The sequence below is a fragment of the Bombus fervidus genome, chromosome 14 (genome assembly GCF_041682495.2).
Source record: "Bombus fervidus isolate BK054 chromosome 14, iyBomFerv1, whole genome shotgun sequence".
Lineage (NCBI taxonomy): Eukaryota > Metazoa > Arthropoda > Insecta > Hymenoptera > Apidae > Bombus > Bombus fervidus.
Genome location: NC_091530.1, coordinates 10,910,836 through 10,934,610, shown reverse-complemented (window position 1 = coordinate 10,934,610; position 23,775 = coordinate 10,910,836). Strand labels below are relative to the sequence as shown.

At 36.1% G+C, this 23,775-nt stretch overlaps 1 protein-coding gene across 2 annotated transcripts in view; it reads left to right on the top strand.

Moving 5' to 3' along the window:
• Positions 1-4,523: 4,523 nt before the first annotated feature.
• Sk (small conductance calcium-activated potassium channel) overlaps positions 4,524-23,775 on the top strand; it is a 248,829-nt gene continuing 229,577 nt past the window's right edge. The window contains exon 1 of one of the 2 annotated variants that reach the window (XM_072016863.1): positions 4,524-5,004. The gene's annotated coding sequence lies outside the window, so the exon portion shown is untranslated. The remainder of the gene's footprint in view (positions 5,005-23,775) is intronic. The other variant, XM_072016865.1, reaches the window with a different exon arrangement.

Here is a 23,775-nt window from a genome sequence, read left to right as displayed (position 1 = left end):
ATGTAGCATTACGTTATGACATATAACGTTATATACTATTACGTTACATCGTATAACGTTCTGCAGCATTACGTTATAACGTATAACGTTATATGTTATTACCCTATAACGTTTAACGTTATATGGTATTACCTTCTATCGTATAACGTTATATACTATTACGTTACAACGTATAACGTTATGTAGCATTACGTTACGACGTATAACGTTATATACTATTACTTTATAACGTATACCGTTATGTAGCATTATGTTATAAGGTATAGCGTTATATAGTATAACCTTATAGGGTACAACGTAGATGGTATTATATTATAACGTATAACGTTACATACTATTACCGTATAATCTATGACGTTATGTAACATTACGTTATAACGTATAACGTTATGTACTATTACCGTATAACGCATAACGTTATATGGTCTTACATTATAACGTATAAGGTAATAGTATGTAACGTTGTGCGTTATACCGTAGCACAATATATCGTTGTACATTATACTGTAGTAGTATATAACGATATACGTCATAACGTAATAGTATATAACGTTATATGTTATAGCGTAGTAGTATATAGCGTTATACTTTATAACGTAATACCATATAACGTTATACGTTATACCGTAATAGTATATGGCGTCATATCTTATAACGTATTAGTATATAACGTTATACGTTTATGATTTATGATGGAATGGTTATAATGGAAGGAAGCAATCGTTGTTATCTCATCCGAGATTTCTGCAATGTTCTGATACTCATCTTTTTCTTCGGTCAGAATCTCTCTACGTGTTCCATGTTCATTGGGGGTAAGATTCTTTAACTTTGGTAGGTATTATAATTTATTTTTTGAAATGTATTTCATGATATAACAGATGCAAGTCTAAGATGCGCCTCGGTTTAATTATATCCTCGAAAGATCCCGAGTGTCATAAATAAGACGCTGAGGTCTTTTCTAACGAAGTATCTCCCGCGCAGTTGTACTGCACAAACTAAAAGGCGAGAAAATAGTTGTGACGACTATTCTGTTAGTAGGAATAAAAGAGGTGAGGCAGAAGATTGTGTTCATGGAAATAAGAGTCTTTGCAGATTCCCGGTAGCTGGTTAATGGCTAGGGACAAATTTATTCGCTGTATGCGATGAAGGAAGAATAGGATTCTCGTTTTCAGATTGCCGGAGAAAAATAACGCGGCCATGTTAATAGTTCTGTGATAAGAATAATTGCGCGGGAGAAGCGAAATATTCAGAGTATGTCTGGCGACATCAGTACTACTGGGTTTCTCGCGTGAAAACCGCACCCGGCATGAAACTAGCTATTAGGCACGCGTAATACGCGTCGAAACGAAGCTCCGTGTAATTTCTTTGATCGCGGAATTTCGCAATGAAGCAGAGGCGAGTCGATTGTTGGCCGGTGGCCAATTATCGGATCCCTATTACACCGCGACCATTAATATCGCTATCGTAGACACGCGTTCGTGGCTCGAAAATTTAACGCCGTGAGTTCCTGGAACGGAGGCGACGGAATAAATTTCGTTACATTATTTAATGACCATAAATCGTCCCTTCTTCCGTGCTACTTCACGTAAACGAGGACTTCTGTGCCGCCATCGCGCGCGCCACTTTTTGCATTTATTTTACAGCACCTGCCTCATGCTACACGTCAAATAACTATGCAGATCGAGTATAAAACCGTAATAAATATTTCTCCTAACATCGTTCGTTGATAGACGTAACGTGCATAATAGCAGATGATGATGCTGTTTATGAAACCTGTATGCTAAAAAATCTATTTCGCATGTTTTCCTGAAAATCTAATTTTACAGTCATATTTTTCAATCCTAACCAACGATAATATTATTCATATTACTAGCATATAAGTGCACTTTCGATTTTGCGTCGTCATGACAACGGATCATGTTTACTTCGAACAATCGACTGAGGAAACGTGGAATTGCTCGTTACAGACACATTGCGACACAACCTGCAAGGTCTGTGATATTCCACGAAGCAAGAATCTTTCTATGCAAAATCTAACATCCGGGGTCGTGGCGAGACTGCGTCTTGAAAAAGTTTCTTCGTTGCGAGACAAATTTCCAAGCACTCGTACGTGCGAGCCACTCTGTTGTCACGAAAGAGGTGTCGTGCATACATGGTCTGTAAATGAGGTCGTACTAAACTTTAGGCGAAGTTCTATGAACTACACGCTTGAGGATCGTGTATCGCGATATCGGCAAATCTAAGAGATTTAATAAGGAGCAAGTTTCCTAATCAATAACACGATTTTCGCGTACAAAACCTGCTAAATATGCTAATTAATCTGATAATATGATTTATTTTATTTCTGTAATAAGATATTAAAATAAGGAGTCCTTTTTCAGCGAATTAGATGTAAGCACAACATGTGAACGTCAAAAAAGTTGATTTTAACATATACTGCAATTTAGCCTTGCCTTATTGTAGTAATTTTATGGCCGCTGCATGATCGCTTTACAGTCACGATTCAAACATTTTACTAATTATGATGGATTGATATGCAAATGTAAGATAATAAAAAGCATAATACTCTGTTCTTCATGAAGATGGTAATTGTAAAAACTCTTTAATTATTATTGAAAGCATTTCTGAGATAATGAAAATCTTGAGTGTATCTATAATCGTGCGTTTATGTGTTCGTATTCAAAAAAACGATAACTTATAATTTGTTTACAGGCGGTTTCATCGATAGTGCTTTGAGTGCTTTTTACGAGAGCTCTTTGACAAGAATGTTGATGTTTCAATGAAACTCGACACGGTTCAGAAGGTAAAAGCTTCCTTCGAGACGACGCTTTACTCTTAATTATATCTAACGACATCTCGCAGTTACGCGCCCGGGTTCATTTTTACAACAGGATAGATGCAGCCACCGTAAACTATTAGTTTCAATTTCACAGAGAACTGTCCTGCGAATCTAATTTTATACTTTCATTTTGTCGTTTGAACTGGCTGTTGGATATACTTTTTCCCATTTCTTAACAAAGTATTTAAGACGTGATCATTTTATTACTAATTTCTAAAAAGTTACGCATTTTTGCTTTTTTTTCTTAATTTATCCTTGCTAGATCTAGTCTTCGCGATTATTATGCATTAATGTTTAAGACTAACAAAAAATTTATTTGCATAATACTTATTTTGAGAAGTTTTAGATTCTCCTTTATTGTTAAGTCATCCTCACAACATTTATTACATATGATTATTATTTACAAATGTTCAAGTCTCTAGCAGAAACTATTTATCTTATAACTTAACAACATTATGCTAGAGTATAACCTCAATCAAATTAAGCCACGAGAAAATTGGCGAGAATTTGAATTATTCTTGCAATAACATGCAATATAATAGACAATATAAATCGAGGTACGTTACCAACTGCATGGTATTTGAAATTTGTAGAGGTGCATAACCCGAGTTTGTATTGCTCCGGAGTCCTAGAGAACCTTATTTCCCTCAAACATCGTTTTCAAAATACATATGAGTGTCGGTCTATCGGGAAATCTTCGATTATCGAGAGGAATCTATTTCACAATGCAATATTATTTATGGGAGTAATTAAAAACAATGACGTAAAAATATTTCACCGAACATTTCAAATTTTATGAACTTTCGATAACATTGAAACAAACGAATGTCGATCTTATTAGTATTTCTAACGTTAATTAAACATTTCTAATGAATGTTAATATCGATAACGTCACGCACTTCGAAATACATTAACTCACTTCTATTAAAAGAGGACGATAAAGAAATGCAAGCTTACATATTCTATCCAAATACTTACACAGCACTCGCATAATGTTAGGTTTGCAAATTATCGATAATAATCGCTAAGTTGTAACGGGCCGTTTGCACATACATCGAATTTTATACATTCTCGAATATGGCACTTCTACGATAATTCGATTTTACAACAAATATTTCATATTCAATAGCATATACTTAATCTATTTGTCTTCCTTATCGTAATAATTATTTTCACAACACAGTCATATTATTATATCTAACATAGAACATTGCTCGTCTCTTAATTCAAGCGTTTCATAATTCAAAACAAATATCTAACTGGAGACACTGCCACCATGTTCTTCACAAAACGCGCGAATTCAAAACTCTTTAGTGTATACAGCATACGCATATACGTAAACAGTTCGTATGCAAGGTTAGTTTGCAATGTATCAAGAATATAAAGCAATACCTGTATACATATATTCAGGCGATTCTTCTGCATTGCACATCGCAGTTATTCGTCTCTTTTGACTGAACTATTCCTTTTTACCGTGAAGTAAAACAAATACATATATGCGGGAGCATCGAGGAGAGATCGTAGCACGTCGCGTCGTTCACCCCTGACACGACCACGTGACCCGAATGGCGTCGACAGCGAGTGCGACGGCCCTGAATGCCGAGCGAGACGGTGGTGCACGAAACGTGCCGATGCCGGCCGACTACGCACGAGGGCGTCGCGAAGGCAACCACGTTTTCTACCCTCGGTTTCAGTCTGTCGTGGTGTGTCCTGTCGGCCGGCTGGTGCGGTAGTACGCGCACCCTTCTCTCGTTCTCTCCCTCCTCCGTTCGTCACTCTTTCTCTGATGGGTGTTTTCTATCGGTTATATACACTCGCGTGATTTTAATCTGCGCGCGCCAAATTATCGTTGCTCCCGTGCAACGTTCGCGGCGAGGAGGGAGGTTATTCGATGGAGGCACGGGGTCCAGTGGGAAGCCGGCGAACAGTGTTGTGAGTTCATTTTCATGTGAGCGCGGAGCGTTTACGGTTTCGACTCGATTTTACCGCGTGCTCCAATCGAGGACCGGATCGACAACGGAAGGATTTGTGACATCGAGAGGATCGTCCAACGGCGCGGATTTCATTGTTTCGTGACCACCGCAACGGACATGCATCCGGAGAAACGCCGTACCGCGGACCGATAAACGTGGCTGGGAGTTGACTCGATGCAGAGGGACGCTAAGGTAAGAGTTCAATGTACGACAACGGCACCGTTGGCACGCGAGAAACTTCGCCTCGGAAAAATAAACCTCGTCGGATCAGGTTCGAAATGTATTTCGTTCGCTATGATCGGTTGGTACACCTTGCCCGCCTATTCTGTCAACCGTTCCCCCTCCCCCTTCACGCGAATCGTCTCGCGCACACTTCGACCCTCGATCCTTCGTGTTTTATACGCGAACGCCGCCTCGTGACACATTCGCAGCGCGTTACTTTCAACGAAGATTAATTTCCGCGGTATACCACGAGTGTGTTTCTAGATGTCCCCGTTGCTACGCAATTTCAATGCGTTCAATGCGTTCAATGACACGACATCACGTTCCTATTGTTTTAATTGGCTAAACTGATCGATCGAAACTTTTATAGCTATATATGTATACGATTCTTTCGTTAGGCGACGAGAGCAAATGCGTCTTATTTGGAATGTCTTGTTTTCAATTAAGTTTCGGGGTAACCTTTAGATTCGTTGAAATTATGAAAACATGAACGATCGTCGATGTCGTGTAACATCGTTTGTATACGTTTACGAGGCGAGCCGTAAATATAAACAGAAGTTGAGAATTTCAAAATACACTTAGATCATGTATTTAATCGTTTCACGCTACATGTATATCGTAAATTATTTGACAGACATATGTGTATTGCAAGTATAGGCGTATATGCAGCTTCTTAATTGGATTTGTAAACAGTTTCATTTAGTTACAGGTGGAAATGATAAGAAATACATAGTAGAAACAAAATGCGATATCTATTACGATAATCTGCTTGAATGTTATATATGATAATATTTGTTTTCATTTGACGTAGTGTTTGGTTTATGTATGTTTTAACTTTCATGCAGGCAATCAGAATGCAACGATTATCCAATGTAAGTCATCAGTATCAATCCAATATAAGTTTCAAGCTTTAATATTTAATATTTAAATCTTTTCCATCAATTTCAATGTAGAAATATTCAAAAAACGCAAATTCGGAATAGTGATATCTCTATTAGGAAACAAAAAATTCTTAAAATAAATATAGAGATAATAAAATATGTCCCACTACAGTTACAATAAAAATGAATAAACAGATTTCAATTTGAAATTTAATACTGTCGTTGTAAGCTGAACACCAGACTAGAAACGTATGTAGTTGAATAAATTAAACCATTCTTTATACATGATCACTTTGAATATAATCACATCCAGTGGTTAATTTCAGTGGTTAATTAAATATCATCAAATTGGGAGTAATTTATCATGACTATGTTAACGCATTTTCGGATTAACGCGTTTTAACAGCAGCCCTTTGTAATAAAAAATAAATTTAATATTCCCATATGCCAGTAAAATATGTACTTAAGTAGAATAAACTGAACCATGCTGTATACGTAAGCATATCAAATGTAAACACGTGTGTTGTAGTTAATTAAGAATCATTAAATTGAGGGCAATTTATCGTAGCTATCTAGTTTCCGGGTTGACATGCTTTAACAGGCCCGAAAAAGGGTGTTGTTTATTAATTGGAGCCACGAATAGATAAAGAATGTGTATGCTACGTATTTAATGAGGTGCTGCGTGTCTTTCTTCGCACTGGCGTTTAAAGGGGCAAAAATAGCGCTGGAAGCGTGTAATTTATTTGCCTGTATGTACATAACGATACGCCAAAGAGAACGCAAAGAAAAAACGACGAAAGCGAAGAGCGTAGTCAATGTATCATTGAACAGAGTAAAGAAGAAATTAAAATTTCACCGTAGGAACTTCTCATTCTATATAACTTTCTGTGAAATACGCGGAAAGTGTGAGATCGTTCTTTATTTTCGTGCGAAGATTTCATGATCATTTTTTATGTAATAAGTATAAAGGTAAATGAAACTCGTGTTTCATTTTGTTTTTTTTATGTGGTAAGGTGAGAGGCTCGAAAAATCTTGTTATATAGCGTGAATAGACGGGCTGTAAAACAGTGCGGGGATGGATTGTAATAATACAGGGGGATAGATTAAACGCTTCTAGAAGTGGTTTGGTGAAAGTAACACACGGGCATAACTGGGCAAAGAAGGAACGATATAATGGAAGACGAAACGTAATTCAGCACGAAGTAACATTTATGGGATCGTAACGGGCTGAAGAAGAAGATATATTGATAAGTGAAACGAATGAACTTTTTATTCGCCGGATTACGGACCCCTAAAGGAGAGACGTGATAACGATAAAGCGAATGGAATATATTTTTTCAAGAGGTAGTAAGATGTAGTAGGTTGTAGTAGCGTACGCTTATTCTCTTCGACACCCTAAGAAAACTTATTCGCGGGGTGGAAGATATATCTCTGTATGAAGAGGCAAGTTGTTAAATAACAAAACGGAGAGAGAATTTGTCAAACGGTGATTTATGATTCGTAACAACGGGGTAATAACGTCCAATTCGAATATAATCGTCATACTTTGCGGTTGAAACAAAGGGGAACTTAAAACGTATCTAAATGAAGTTATTCTCATTGTAGTACTTTGCATAAAGCACGAATAGGCAAGCTTTGAACGAAATTTTCGCACAAATTGTTTTCCAAGGGTTGGTCCGCGCCTGCATAAAGCAGTCTAATTAAGTACACTGATAAAATTTAGCGAAGGACGGTCGGGAGATAATGAAGTTGCTTCTGTATCGTGGAAATTTGAAAATCTCATTTGTACCAGCAAAGAACGTCCGATTCTTCGTTGTCCGTTTCATTCACTGTTCTTCCTTGTAACTTGCTTTTTCATCGCCACCCGTTTTACAAAAGATCCCCTAAGCATTGATCAAACTTTCAAAAGTTCTGTTCATCCGTTTCTCAAGTTTGTCCATAGGAGGTCGCTCGTATTGGGGACTGCAGAGAGATCCGTAGGTTAATATGTTCTTTCACGACAAGGCTCGTGTTGAAACAATAAATGCACGAAACGCCGCAATAACAAACTGTCCTTGATGGGGAAATTTAAATATTCCATTTAAAATAAGTTAATCTCTTTGCAAGAACATTTCCTCGTGGCTCGACTTCGATCACATTCCTGTCCACTTCGTCGACTGCTTCTATTTTTGCACTGAAATATCGTTATTACTCATCTATTCTTCTTTTTCTACAAGCTCGTATTGGGAGTTCTCAAAATTGAGCATAAGCGCTCTGTAAACATGCTTCGATGTTTTCATGTTTCGAACGCGGTCGCTAGCGGAACGATGATGCCGTTAACACGTTTTCCTCGAATGTTGAAAGCACTGTTTATATTCGGTAAAGGAAACAAAAGTACATTGTAACTGCGTCACGTTAATAGTAATACAGCTGTGATATTCTACTAGTTCTGATATCTCGCTTATTCTAAAAATAGGATATTGCAGGATAAATTTAAAAAATGTACACCCGCAGCGGATTGCTGGATGTTAAATTGATAAATATAGATAGCTAAACAAAAATAAATTAAATACACCGTTCAAAGGAATGAAGGAGATAGTGCGAATATTAGCTTACCGATGTTTTTGATCTCTTGTTGCGGAATATTTGTGGGCTTGGTATGATTTATCAATGAATCCACTACTTGCGTGAAAAAACTGTATTTCGTAATTTATTGCACGATCCGTGAGAGCCGAAGAATTTATCGCAGACTAAGCTGGAAAGTTTAAAGTACTTTTAAAAACTGTCATATATATGTCATCCGAATGAAGAAAGGTATGTTGCTATTTAGATGATCAAAACTTAATGGTCAACATATAATGATTACGTCGTACGATTGAAGCATAGGTACATTTAAAATAATGTAGATAGAAGACAATTCTTCTTACGCCGAAGAAATATTTATTGGGACGAAAGAAAAATTGAGTCGGGAAAGATAAAGGATTGTTACCCCACGCATTTTGTACTTCGGAAATGATGCTACGATTTGTCACGTGGAACGATCTTGAGACTGCTGTGTGGTGTTCTCCATGCAACATAACAGACAAGAATTTATCGAATTCGAATCCGATGATTGATGAGGAACTCGCATGGAACTATGATCTCTTCTTATCTTGCGAAAAATGATACGATACAAAGTAAATGGAGATATAAGTAATCTCTACGAAAACGAAGATTGCTTATTGCATGCTATATAAAATGTAGATCATCAATATAATTCTAGATTGACGGAAGAAAATTTTATACGGATATAATCGAGTTTCTGATTGAAGAGTACACGCTGGAACAAAAAACTGATAATAAGAAGTACCTAATACATGCAAACACGTGTATATATTTAAATTGAGTAGAGTTGAATTTACGAACGCGGCGACATATTTTCAGAAGAACAATTTCACGTAGATCCCATGGGAGACGTGTAATCTTAGCAAAGATGATAGAAGCGAGAGTTCCACTTTGGTCGTTCAAAGAGACACCAAGTAAAACAAGAATGTTACTTTTAATCATGTAATGTTGTTGATGTGTTACTGAATCATATATTCTTTCATCGATTAACAATTTATTATTTTGGCAAATCAAATAGGTATCTATTAAATAATCATAGGTTATGAAATAAGTAAGTAAGTAAGGTTGAAATTTAAAATATAAAATATCCAGTGGTTTGGGTAGTTAAACTTTAACTAGAAAAAAATGGGTAAAAAATATATAGAAATGGCAACCTACACTAGATTAAAGGTCTGACTTTTTAATTCCAAATTTAAAGTTCAAATTTAAAGGGCAAAGTGATGATTTTATTTACTTGGAGATCGCCAATAAAAAAAGAATGGGTCATCAAAGATTGGTGGACTGAGATTCCAACCCGAATCTTTCGCAAGTCTGTCCAGTGTTCTAATAATTGAGTTCTCTAAGCCACTGATCAATTCCTTTTTGTTACCTTTGATATTAAAGAATTGGTCCTTCGGAGGTCATTCCAGGCGATGTTCAAAATTTAATGTTAAAAAGATTACATGGAACGAGTTACAGATAACAAGTTATGTCATATTTTCCTATAATTAATCGGGAGATCACGGAAAATGATAGCGGAATATATAAGTGACAAATACTTCAACAAGAACCGTAAATTTCAAGTGCGCGAGTTTTACACGTCAAATAGAGTTCGCGAGTGATGATATTTTTTCGTGACGCGAAAGAGGAGAGATCGTGGCATGGAAACGCACATAAACGTGACAAGGCATAAATTCAAATTTAACCGAAAAGGACAAAAAAATACTTCCCCCGGTGCAAACTACGTTTTGCATAACGAGAATCGAACGTTCCTTGTTTACCTATATCTGTTTCAAAACATACGCCTGGTCCAAGCAAATATTTTTAGTATCTGATATTTATGCATATTCACTAGCATTTTACATAATAATTTACACTTGTTATTGAAAAAATGCATTTCGTTATTTAATATTTCATTCTGCGACGTTTCAAATTCGCGGTTAATTCACTTCCCAGATTTGGATTTAGAATGAAATTTACAGATTGTATGCTAGAAATCTTTGTATAGAAATTATTAAATGGTTATATTTTAAAGTTTGTCGATGAAAACGAGTCTCGAATGAAAGAGCGAAGGATGAGAGGGAAAAAAGAAGAGAAAGAAAGGGAAGGATGGAGAAAATGAGGGCGTATAATGTCTGCTTGACGTAAAATTTTTATATCCTACCACACCACTACTTAACTTAAATGTTGTTTTATTATAATTCATTAAATTACCGCAGCTTTTACCGTAAATATTCTTACTTCACTTGAACTCTTTACAAATTTCTAACCATATATTTCCACAATTCTTAAAATTAAAATAATATCATCGAAAACGTTATATTAGAAAAATTCGAAAGGATTACTGCAGCAGAGTAAGCGATATTTGCGATTCCATTTTCCAGAAGTAACCGAGCTCTCTTTTACCTGCTCTTGTGTAAATGGGAGAGGCAAGATTTATAGAAATCCGTCGTTATAATTGCGTAAAAGATGGATAACTTATTTATCGAACAAGAAATGCAATGAAAATCGTGACAGAGATACCACCATATAAGAGAATAAATTCGAATTTCACAGATTTAACGGTTTATAGAACCTCACAAGGAAAAGCTTCCACTTTCCAAATAAGATAAATAAGATTAGAAAGACATGAAACGGAAAGTTGGTAACGAAATGGACCGTGAGCACCAATAGCACCGGAGACCATTGGATAACTCGGTTTCTGGATCGAAAACTAAAATCAAAATATCGTCTTTTCGTTGAGAGAAGAATAGTCCTCGAATCCCATGGTATTTGATTGTTCACGGGAGGACTGACCCGAAGCGGAAGAAGTGGTATATTTCAGAGGCGGGCGTCGTGTCAGCTCGATTGCACTGTCGATTTTTGGCGTGAGATGGAAAATTGAAAAACCCCTGGTCCGCGTCGAACCATGCCATCCATTCAACCAATCGACTTTCAATCCTCTCTTCTTATCTTACGGATAAGAGAAGGAAAGAAGAAAAGAAGAGAAGAGAGCAACGCTTTTGTGAAGCGTCTTCTCCCTTCTCTCGAAACAAATTGAATTTTGCTAGAGTCCAAGAGAATGAGGAAAAATGGAAAAAGGGTTGCGGAGAGCGTGTGCTATAGAGTGAAATAGAGTCACGATTTATTTTTACCTCGGACGCAGCACCGGAAGGTACTGTTTTTTTACTCGATGTAGAAGGTCTCGGGTATCGCTGAGAGCTTTCCAAGTACAGGAAAGAAACTAGGGAGAAAGGGAAAGGAAGACAGATCCTCGAAAAGATAGAAAAGAAAACTAGAGACGTCGTGACTCCGGAAGAAAGTTCAAAGTGCACCTCCTCGTCTTATCCTCGAGAAGCGTTACGCCGCTTTACCGCATCTAGGGTGTGCCCGTTGTTTTGTACGGAGCTTCTAAAAGTTACGTATGACGAGAGGTTGCCCCTTTGAGCTCGTCAAGCTTTATGCTCGTGAAAATTACAAGCTGCATCGTAACGAGCACGATCTTCAAATACGGCTATGAAAATGCCTTTGGCGTACGGGAACGTATGTACCGATGAATGCGCTATCTTTCTTTTCGAATTGGCGTCTCACTTTGGATTCTGCAAATCGGGACCACGTAGTTTCGTGTATTGTTCAGAAAGTTTTAATTATGTTCTTCAAATAGACGCGTGTTTTTTTCGTTTCAGTTATCGATCATTGGTTTTTTAAGCGTATTTTGTTTCTTAAGTTACATTTCATTTTAGTTAATATGGATTTTATTTGACGTAGTGTGGATCGAATTTTATTATCCTGTCAAGAAAAAAAAGTAATTGGTTCTAATCATAATCGAGTTAGGGTCAAGCATTGTGAACAAGATTTCACAATTATCTGATTATGAGTAGATCTTGAGAGAGTTCTAACGAGGTACAAAATGATCAAATGCTTGCCGTCCTGTAATTTTGTTACTTCCAGAGACTCGTTTGCGGTAGTTGAAGAGTTCTTCGACAAGAACGAGCTTTTTAAGTAATAAGTGACTTAATATATTTTGTCGACGTTGATTGTTTGTAATTTTTTATTATACACGAGGAAAAGGGAATTTTCAATGCTAGAAGAGAGCATTAATTATTTCGAACATCCAATTATCATTTAGCCAGTTCAGTTTACTATTGTATCATTCGTTAATGTTAATTTAATTCAACGTAATAATGTAATATACGGAGATATGTTATATTAGCAATATCGAAATTAAATTTGCTTTTGTTGATATTCGATTAAATCTTATTAATTAATGTTTATTTTACTAAAGGATGGTATGAAGCTTAACGCTTCGAATCTCATTGCATTATTGTATTTGTATTTGTTTTTAACGCTAGAACTTTATAGAACTGTGCCCACCTCGAACGGAATACTGAAGAATCTTAATGAACTTGTGACGCGTTAATCGCGCGAATTGAAATTTACGACTGCAAACACGGTGAGTAATTAATCGCGAATATTATTAGAGACGGTTCGCTGTGAAATATTAACGTAACACGACGTAGGCTTTACATTATGCTAACTGGAGCTTTACCTTCTAAAATATTCTCTGTATTATCTATATCGGGATATCTGTATCGTGAATCGTTTATTTTGTCACGTATTTCGAATCATATTCTATAGATTATTTGTTATGTTATCCTCTGCTATGGTATTCCCAAATAAACCTAAAACCTAGAAAACTTAAATAAAAACCTAAAAAAACCGAGTGGCGAACAAACTTATTACATAATATAATATCTATCAATCTTTCTAAAATTATGTTTTCGTTACAAAGCAAAATTCCTGTGATTTTTTAGTATATCATAGTTCATTTTTTTTTTAGAAAATTGATTAAACTTTTGCGATTTTCAAAGACCCTATTGGATCTTTCGAATGCTTCGAGCTTCAAAGAAAGAAACGTAATCGAAGATTGAATCGGAGGCAAAAAGAACGCTTTAAGCCAAACTGGATGACAATAAAATCACGGAGAAAGTTAGAAATTAAATCTCCGACTGAGTTCACTTAGTTGCGCATTTTTATATATATTTGAATGTATGAAGTAAAACGGTCATAAAGTTTTGGATATTAATCTTTAGGATTCTTATTTTTCGTATCTCTCCCTAAAATAGGCAGATCCTCTCTACAGTTCACGTATACGGAAATAACAAAAACGTTGGAAACAGGCAGCATAATGTGCTCCTACTTTAAAGCGGAACATGTAAATCAAGTGGAGCTTTCGTGCGGCGAGGACGATGTTCGTTGTAACGAATTTAATTTAATAAGTTTCTTTGGTCATGAAGTGAACGTGTAAATAAGTCGTGCGAGAATGGCTGGTTATTTGAATTATGTATAAACCTTCTGCTTCCTCTTTTGTTTCCGTTTTAGTGTATGCGCTCTGAAAGAGATGTGATTTATATTTTATAATTAAAACACATGCAGAGAATAATTTATCATTATATTCAAAGTTTGAAGCAATTAGTGGATAAGTTCGTTGAATATTGAAGTAACCTGCAAAACCTTTAATCTCCGCGTTTTTCCGTTCAATTTTCTGTAGTGTAACCACCCTGCTTCGTTTTGCAAGAGAAGGAAATCAAGAACACTTTAGAAAATACATCCGACTTGCGACAGCGGAAGAAAATATAAAACGAGGAAATGCATTACTCTCGCTTGTGTTAGAATGAGTATTTCACGGGCCGTTATGTTCGTTTACCGTTTTCATCTCGTAAATCATTTCTTGGCATCGATCGCTCTAATGGTCACGCTATACTGAAACCTATTAATTTGCAAATTAGATGCAAAATGAATTATTGGTCGAGATTCCGTAGCTACGCTGGAAAGAAGATCGCCGTTGATGCGTTTTGCCCGCAACTCGTTAATTTGGTATGTGTAAAACATAGATTTTCGAAAATCGCCGAGTTTATTATTACCGATGAATCATATATTATGAAACTATAAGCTAATAATTGCTTCAAAAAAAAATCAGTTCCATGTTGATATTGGATCATTCGATGAAGAGAACATTATGGTTCTCCTTTCAGAGAGAAGACAAAATTTTAGAATTCATGTTATTTTAAGATATAACCGTCCTTGGTGTTGATAACTACTCGTTAGTCGTGGCTAATTTGTTTTAAAAAATCTATCAGATATACGTATATCTCGTAATCTTCATTTATGCAAATGTTATGCATATAGTATCTTCGCAACAATGTATCTCTTTCAGAAAATGTATTTGAAGCAGAATGTAGGTTATATATCTCATAGTCAGTGCAAAAATTGCATTCGATTAATTTGTCTGTGTAAAATCCACATAATATCCTGATATGTCGTCGATGTATGAATTAATTATTAATACAAGGTGGAACATATAAATTTATAATTAGCGAAAAACAGATACTAGTGTCATTTATTTCTTTACTAATTATTAGCGTGTTCTGGTATTGCGAACTTTTCTACCGCGATAGAATGTATTTTGAGAAGTGGTTATTTTTAAAAATAATACTTGCTTGAAAATTCATAATACGCGATGAAACCTAGTAAAAGATAGTAGTCTAGCGGAACGTGTAAAACAGAACGAATATACCATAAAAAGGTATAATATTAAAAACGTAACTGCCAGAGTGGCTCTTTTATCCATTACTTCCCTTCCTTAAATCGCTGTAGATCTGATGTTACTCTTCAAATCACCTCGTTTTTCCACAACTTTTCTTCTTTTCAAAACCTCTGAAACACCTGGCCTGTTCAATGCCAAGCAACGTATGTTATTTTTCCCTCGCCCGATTCATCTTTCTTTTACATGCGAGATTCCACGGTATATATAGAGCTCATAGACTTTCTTAGTATTTAATAGTAATAATAAAAATAAGTAGGAATTTTTCCGAAGGCATTTAAAAATGTCCATTTAGGAATATTTGACTCTCGGAGCTACCGATAAATTTGCATTTCAGAGCATTGAGATTCCAGGCAGACGATAGAGGCGAGGACACCGTAGAACCATTGAGACATTTAGAGCATTAACAGGGCGGGATACAATCATATGCAGACTAAAGCCATCCTATAAAGGTTTAACGACTCTGTTCAGCCGCAATCTCTTTCTCGATTACGCGTTCGCATACATTTGCGTAGTTACGTCTTGAAATATCGAAATCGCCTTTCACCGAAACTGACGTTTCCGTTCGACGCAACACGTAGACAAGGGCCACATGAACACATCGATTTGCGAGACAAGCGATTTACCTTTGTCCGACTTTGCCCTTACAAGGGATTATGCTCTCGATATCAATAATTTATGCTGCGTTAGAATATGAAGGAACGTAGAATGGAACAAGATAGTAGCTCGTGTAATAAGTTCGTCGACATTTCTTTGAAAGAGAGTGAAACATTTTTTATTTTTATATTATAAGATCTATTTTATCATAGATGTATGCACTGTTTTATTCTATTATCCTTGTTGTTATTAATTACTCAGTAAATAAATGTACAAAGTTGGAAGATTGCACGGATTGTCGTGCGTTGAAACAGTATTGATGTTTTCGAGGTTGCATCGATAATGGTGCGGTTAGTAGCTCTTAGTTAATTCTACTTAGCAAGTAGAGTAGTTTAATGGTTCGTTGTTTGGAAGCATATCATGCAAACTAAGTCAATGTTCACTTTAATATTCCGCGATATTGCGCTGTTAATAAATGCACAGCGTTAGAATTTGAATTAGATATAAACAACAACGATTTTTATTTAATTAAAATAACTACAAAAAATGCTCACACACGATAAACCACAAAGTATTCAAAATTCAAGATCGTGCTTGGTTAACTGTCCTTCTAATTTCCCATTTTACATTTTATTCTATGTCTTTTCAAAACGCTTCGATCTTCTATTATACATGAAGCTTGCGCACCACAGTCTTTATAAAATTAAATAGACATTCTCAGGACACAATTTATACTTTCAACTAAGAAAGCCTTGCAATCGTTGTTCTTTTAATTTATGTTATGGTTCACCTATGAGGTTTCACGACGTTAGGTGAGCACATGACACATGGATTCGAGCGGCATTAAAATGGCAAATGAAACGCAGAAATATGACAGATCGAAATAGCATATTATAATCGTGGGAGGAGAACGGCTCGCGACTGCAAAGGATTAAAGCAGTGAAAATATTGGCGAGCAGCGCACCAGTTCAACACTCGAGATGTAGCATCGAGAGTCGAGAAAATTATAAATAAACGAACGCTCGTACGGTCGCGGCAGGGGAGGCCTTGGAAGTATAAAAACGGATAAATCGATGTGCAAAAATTGTTCCACGGCGATTTGAAAAGCCATGGCCATGAGATCATTTGGGTTCAAGATCAATCACACTTTCGATATTGGTCGCGATCGTTTCACAAATCGACGTCGCGATGCCAGTTTCCACTGCTTTTACGATCGATGCACTAAATGCATCTGCGAGATGATTTGCAAACGAGCTCGTAAAATTTATCGTTTTCCTACTTTTTTGTGACGTTACAGGGAACGTACGAGGAAACTGTGCTCGTTTTAATTTTGCAGCTTTTCCGAATTATTATTTCCCTCTTGCGATTGCACCATATGAATGATAGGGAAATACACATGTGTTGCACGCGCATTCTCCTGTAACACGTGCAAGTTCGAGTTACCGATCTGTTGATTTGGAAAATTGTAGCGATTTGAGAATAGTCGATTTTATATATCTACTATTTAGAGTGAAGTTTATAATGTAGTTGTAGGAACCTGTTTGTATTTCTTTCTTTTTATTGGCACGTGTCCTATCTTCTTCCAATTAAAGCGCAATGAAATTGATATTATTGATAATGTTTGAACATTTTCATTTATTTATAGTATGGTTTATTATTCCGTGAAAATTCTTGAAAATAGATAGCAGTGAGAATTAATAATAGATAATTGTGCAGTAATGTGGAGTAGAAGATATTTCACCGTATTTGCAAATGAATTCATCGCCTTTAATTATTATTTCACGTTACTGTCAACGCTTTACTGCAGTGGCGCGTGTTTTAATAGCGTATCTGCTTTCGTGTTCGCAATTTAACCGCATTTCCTCTAAAAACGAGAACCGTGTAACGTTCTTTAGTTTTATTTTACGTAATTCGACGATATTTTCATCGAGACTGAAAAACATTTGTCCTTCCGAAGGGAAACTTTGTTCTTTTATATTTTATATGTAGTTGGTTTGCTGGATGAAGGAGACATCTAAAATATTACACATTTACAAAAAGAAGATCATTTCATATATTACAACCTAACAATTATTTAGTAATTTTTTATTTCAAAGTTTCTACTTTAAACCAAATTTCAGGAGAATTTAATTCTCTTATTTGTCACTCTTTCAACAAACAGACGATATCCTTTTTCACTTATGTCCTCGCCAGAAACATAAAATATTTGGGAACAGCAATGCATTAGACAAAAAATGTGAAAAGTTGCTCTATAAGAGGGTCGATGTTTCTTACCTTTTCTCACAAGATATTCCGACATCTCCTCGCGGAATTCCGCTATTTGCTGTCAATCAGAATCACTCAAGTGTCAGATGAGTACACTTTGATCCCGACAGGAATACCTTTTCATGGTATTTCGTACGTTTATTATTGACATTCTCACAACGATTCTCCCCCGGAAAAGAACGTCTTTCTAGTCGTAAAGAAGAGAAGAAGAGTTTTGAGAGAGTCTCAAGCACGCTTCTTCGTATTCCGTCTGACGAACGACCTTATTACCGGGCCTTAATAAGCCCTGTCAGTGAGGTCACGTTCACGTGCACACGGGGCCGAGATTTAAGATGTGAACCTTGGAATTTATGTGCAAACGATGCGGTCTGATGTTGAATTATTGGCGCGTTGCCTTCGACAGCTTTTGAGAGACCAAGAAATATGCACGGACTCCAAGGAATCGTGGAATCGCCAGTTTCGATAGGTCTCCAGGTTAGATTAGAAAGCAAAGATAAAGATAATGCGTTGGAGAAGTAAAGGCTAAGATGTTGATGAAACTATAGACTACGAGGACAGATGGAAAAATTACCAGAATTACTGCTAGGGGTTGCTTTATTTCTTACTGTCATTGCTATTCCGGAAACTTTCCAGTCTGCCTTCGTATTTCATTTCTTCAACGATTTTACTCAAGACCCTGTCGTTTCCTAGCCGTACCGTAGTGTTAAAGATCTCACGCATAATATAAATACTTGCCACGTGCCATCAAATTCCCTCATAGTACTGTATATACATCTCAGTTTACTCTTGCATTCTTCGAATTCTCCCTCACTTATTTACATAAATTTTCATTCCAACATTATTTAGCGGTTGACACAAATCTCCTCGCAGTTTCGTAATATTTTTGATAAACATCTACAATCTACTGAGAAGTATCATTGAGAAAATGATATTTGCGGAATTTATTGGGCATATTTAAATGAGATCGTATATACAACTGTATTTAATCGATGTTTTCAAAATATCAGCGTATAAGTAAAGCTTGTACTACTGGTAAGAATGGAATAACATTCTTTAGAACGGCGAATCTTGAGTAAATAAATCTCGATTCCGTGTAGCATCGTTTTAGGAAAGAGTTTCGAAACGAACGAAAGGGGACAAACAACACAATTGAAAGGATTTCGCGATATTAGATATTTCGTGAGTTTCGATGGTTTAGCTAGAATTTTATTTATCCTCCAGGTGGATGAGAGCACTTTGAACGACAAAATATCAAACGAGTACGAGAGCTGCTCAATAGCGAAACACAACGAGCATAAACTACGGATTTTTCTGTTCTTCCTATGCCGCAGCGCGAGAAAAGAAAACGCTCATCTTTAGAAATATGTACTTTTTTTCACTTTTTTACGTTCCCCCCCCTTTTTTTTCGATTATGCAGCATAATGAGAATTTGTTTGTGTATATCATTCGCACGCGTACCGGAGTTCTCTGGCCCATTTCTTCAAATATTTTCAAGTTCAAAGGAAAACCTTGGCAGCGAAACCGATTCGTAGATTTAAATTAAAGCGTATCGCAATAAGAATATACTCGCGTTAAGATTCTGAATGACGTGCAATTATTTTATCACTAGCTGCTTCATTTTATTCCTCCTTAAATATAATATCGAATGACTCATCAGAAATGTAATGAAATGTATATCTTGTTTAATGTGAACATTTCTATAGTATATTTTATTTCATATTATTATATTATACATTATGTTATTTTATATCATATCTTTGATTTTATACTGGAAAAATTTAATCTAGTTCGTCACGAAATTCGTGCTTATAGACGCAATCGGGTCCATATAAAACGTTTAAATTCTGGAACATAATGCAACATATAATTATGAAACATGCAACTTCGCTGAGAAAATTTGTTTTCTCTCGTAGAAATTTATTAAATGGTCACCGACTACTCCACTGAGATTTGAGTAGTAGTTTGAAATTTCAGTCTTTATTGGGTAATCGGAATCTCGCCAGATTAAAATCGTAAAACAGGTGATCTGATAAAAGAAAAGAAAAAAATAGTTAGAGGTCACGCGTATATGTAGGTCGACATTCAAAAGATAAAGCGCGGCTATTTGTTTACGTCTTGTTGCAAGTTGAACAGATTCTTTAGAAATAACTCTTAACGAACGCGCTAGTTAAGAATTCCCAAGGTTTGTGTAACACGAGGTTTGTACGAAAATGGTATGGAAGTTAATTTGAACCGACAACGGTTGAAGGAACTACATTCCAAAAAGTTGCACGAATGCAATTTCTCTTTGCTAAACTTCTCTAAGCGTGAGATCATTCAAACGTTAGACTTCACCGGGGTCTATTAACCGCTACGGAATTTCCGCTTCGCTCTTAAGAAGCGACCTCTTAATGTGTCTTAAACGACTAGTATACCTTTGTTCGCAAAGATGCGACGTGATGAAGTGGTTCGCCTGGCTTCCTAAGTGCTTCATCTTTGAATGTGAGAGATATTTCTTAGTAATGACAAATGGATAATGATTCTTTCAAAAATTATGGAAGCTCCTCGAAGTCATATGGCAAACATGGGTCTCTCTGCTCTATTATATATATAATATATATTGCTCTAGTTACTAAATAATCGAGTCGTGTCCAATAAAAAAATTATACTTTCATTCGAAAGTTTACATGGAAAATATTATTGACTTATGACTTTCAATCATCGAGTGATACGAACTGCTGCCATAGTAACACTTTACTGACCGCTAGCGGTTCAACAGCATACGCACGTCCGACTGGCAGCTCAGGCGCAGATTCTCCCTGGCGCCGGCTCTGTTTCGGTTTAGACTCTCCAAAAACAGTAATATATTTTCTGGTTAACAAGCTGTACAGGTTTATATCAATTTGTAGCTGAGTTGTTTAGGGCGGATTACCATTCTGGCTGTTAAATAAACGAATTGTGTTCCGTAAGAAGATTATACCTTCATTGAGAGGTTTGGTCGAGGTTTGAGCGAGGTTTGGGCGGTAATTACTGACTTTGGGCGCCTCACTCATTAAATAATATATATTTGAACTAGATTTGTCGTCTAAAATTCACGCGTGTGCTCTGTTTCAAACGGATATTACCAACTTGTTTTCCCAGAGTCATACCGAATATGAATATTGATACGCCAATTAATAGTTTCAATTAAATAGATTTCTTAATATTGCATAGATTCAGATAGATATTATATCATAAGAGGTAGACACAGATAAAATTAGAGACAAAATCGAAATAAGTTTAATATTCAAGGGTCTGGAGGCTGTTCGATTAGCCACTGACGCTCAAAATGCTAATTCTAAAATTGCTGTCAATCAATGAAAGTTATTTACTTCGTGATGGACCGTTTCCAATTTGTCTATATCCGCCCGGCTCATTGTACAACATTACGTGACATTTGCGGTCTTCCATTCTGCAAACGCGAGAAAAGTTTTCAAGTTTATCGGGCACAGCATTCTTTCACTCGCTTAATTACGAAACGAAGTTTGTTTTATCGAAACAAAGTTCATCAACGACTTTGACGCGATCCAGAGAAAATTCGAATATCCAGGTTACTAAAGTAATAAACTCAATTTACTGGACGGAGAGTAATAGGTTTATAAGAGTGATTAAGTTGAGTTCCATTGTCTGATATTGCAGATTCAATCAGTGTCGGATAAGATTTATTGAGAAGAATCTTGTCGACTAGTCGCTTGGAAGAAATGTATCGCGCAACTTGTCTGTCTCCATTTAGAGATCATGCCCTCTGGTTATCGCGAATCTTATGCGGCTGGTTTATTTCTGGACTTAGCTCTGCATGTCTGAGGAAATTCCAATATACTTTGACAGAGCGCAACAGCTTGCTGAATACCTAACTGTGGTAAATAAACTGGACGATGTGTATTAGTATCTGAAACTTCAGTGAAAGCAGAGCGTAGTCACTTGTAGTTACAGTAATCCTGGTGGTACAGCGTGCTCCTAAATTAAATCGTTAAATAGTGACATCGATTGGCACATTGATTGTCACGATGATATCGCGGCATCAAAAAATTTCTATGTTAAAGCAGATAGCACGCGCAATGATTCTAAAATTCTAACAAAGCGAGGATAACAAAAAAGAAAGAAAGAAAAAAGATAGAAATAGAAAAGCAATATAAACACCAAAAAGGAATTTTATCAAAAGAAAATACAATACAAAGACCAAGGGAAAAAATGACAACTATAAAAAAATGGCCCAAGGGCATCACGAGAAAATGTATGATAAAGCACAAGGAAGGAAGAAAAATACAAAGCATAAAGAAAAGTGAAGTGTAGCTTCTATAAATGAAAATACAATAGATAGAAAATCTTGTAACGGGTGGAAAATTGTCCATGCGAAAAATTGACATGATATACAATACGTGAACAACGAGCACCAGCGCTTACATATGTAACATTGGAATCGATGCGTTCACTGTCTCGCAAAATTTCTATTTCTGTCTGGCCACTGAATGCTATTTATAGAGCTTCATTTCAAACGACTCAAATTTCGACGACTGTGTTTGAAATAAGCGTTCCAACAACGCTAGATTTCCAAAACTTTCGTGATAGATAGAGCGAACGAGAAACGCCCGGCAGCCCAAACGCATTTAAATAATAAACGTGTCGACGATTAGGAAACACCAAACTATTCACTCAGTCGAATCATTGGTATTCAAATTATGTTGAATTTCCTCAAACGCAGATCCTTTATGTTGCAAACCGCTTTACATTTGCTCCTCGGGTAAAGCTTATTATTGCTGGGATGAGTGGCAGGTCCTATAGAATTGTGTAGAAACACGCAGACAAAACGCGAGTTTAACGTCAAAATCTAAACGTGTCGTAGCTTGTAAACGAGTTACCTACCCTAGACTCTTAAAATATTTACACCAATGGTATATAAAACGAAGAATCGTGGTAACGACCAAGCTTACAAGCTCCGATATCGGCGACACAGCCACGCTTCCGACCTGTTTACGTGTGGTGGCAACAATCGATACATTTCCTTTGGACTTTTTGCTGTTCCCTCCTCGTTCGTTAGCCTCGTTCGGGATGAACGCGATAGCTGCGCGAATCGTAAAAAATAGATTTGCAGAATTTTGATTGCTTGTGGAGCTAACATTTTTGATTTTTTAACACGGTTGATTTATGAAAGATTAGTTTATTTAAACAAAAGTTTATAGTCAGATACAAGTCTAGATACATCGATTGAATTTTGTGCATCTGATTTGTTAAAAAAAAAGTTAAAATCGATATCGTATAATCGCATTCGTATTTATACGAATCGTGAAAAATGATTTTACAGGATTTAAATTATTTATGAAGCTAACAGGTTCGATTCATAGAAGAATAAGGCGTTAACATTTCATAGACAATCACAAAAGTCTATATACGCTTATCAAATGTTGGTTATCTGATTTATCAAAAGAAAGAACACGAGATATTAATATAATATTATCTATATTAAGTCTATCTTTTGTATGATTTTCGAGATAATAAATGTATATAAATTTTGTGTATTCTTTACCTCTGCTTAATAAGCATAATAAGCTCCTATTTTTTTTTTTTTTTTTTAGTATGTGCCAATATTCAATCAATTCAAAATCTGACGTCAAAAAACTACTACACCTAACGTACTTACGATAATATTTCAAATTTAAGAGACCGTATGTTTAGAGACTTTTATGGCTGTCTCGGAATTTTTACATTTATTTGCGACCTTTTAAAATAATATCAAAGTAATATGCCTACAAATGTTAAATTCGTGTTTTACTTTATCCATATAATTTTTCACGACATTTCACGAGACGAAGTTCATGTCTTCAAAATTTACGTTTC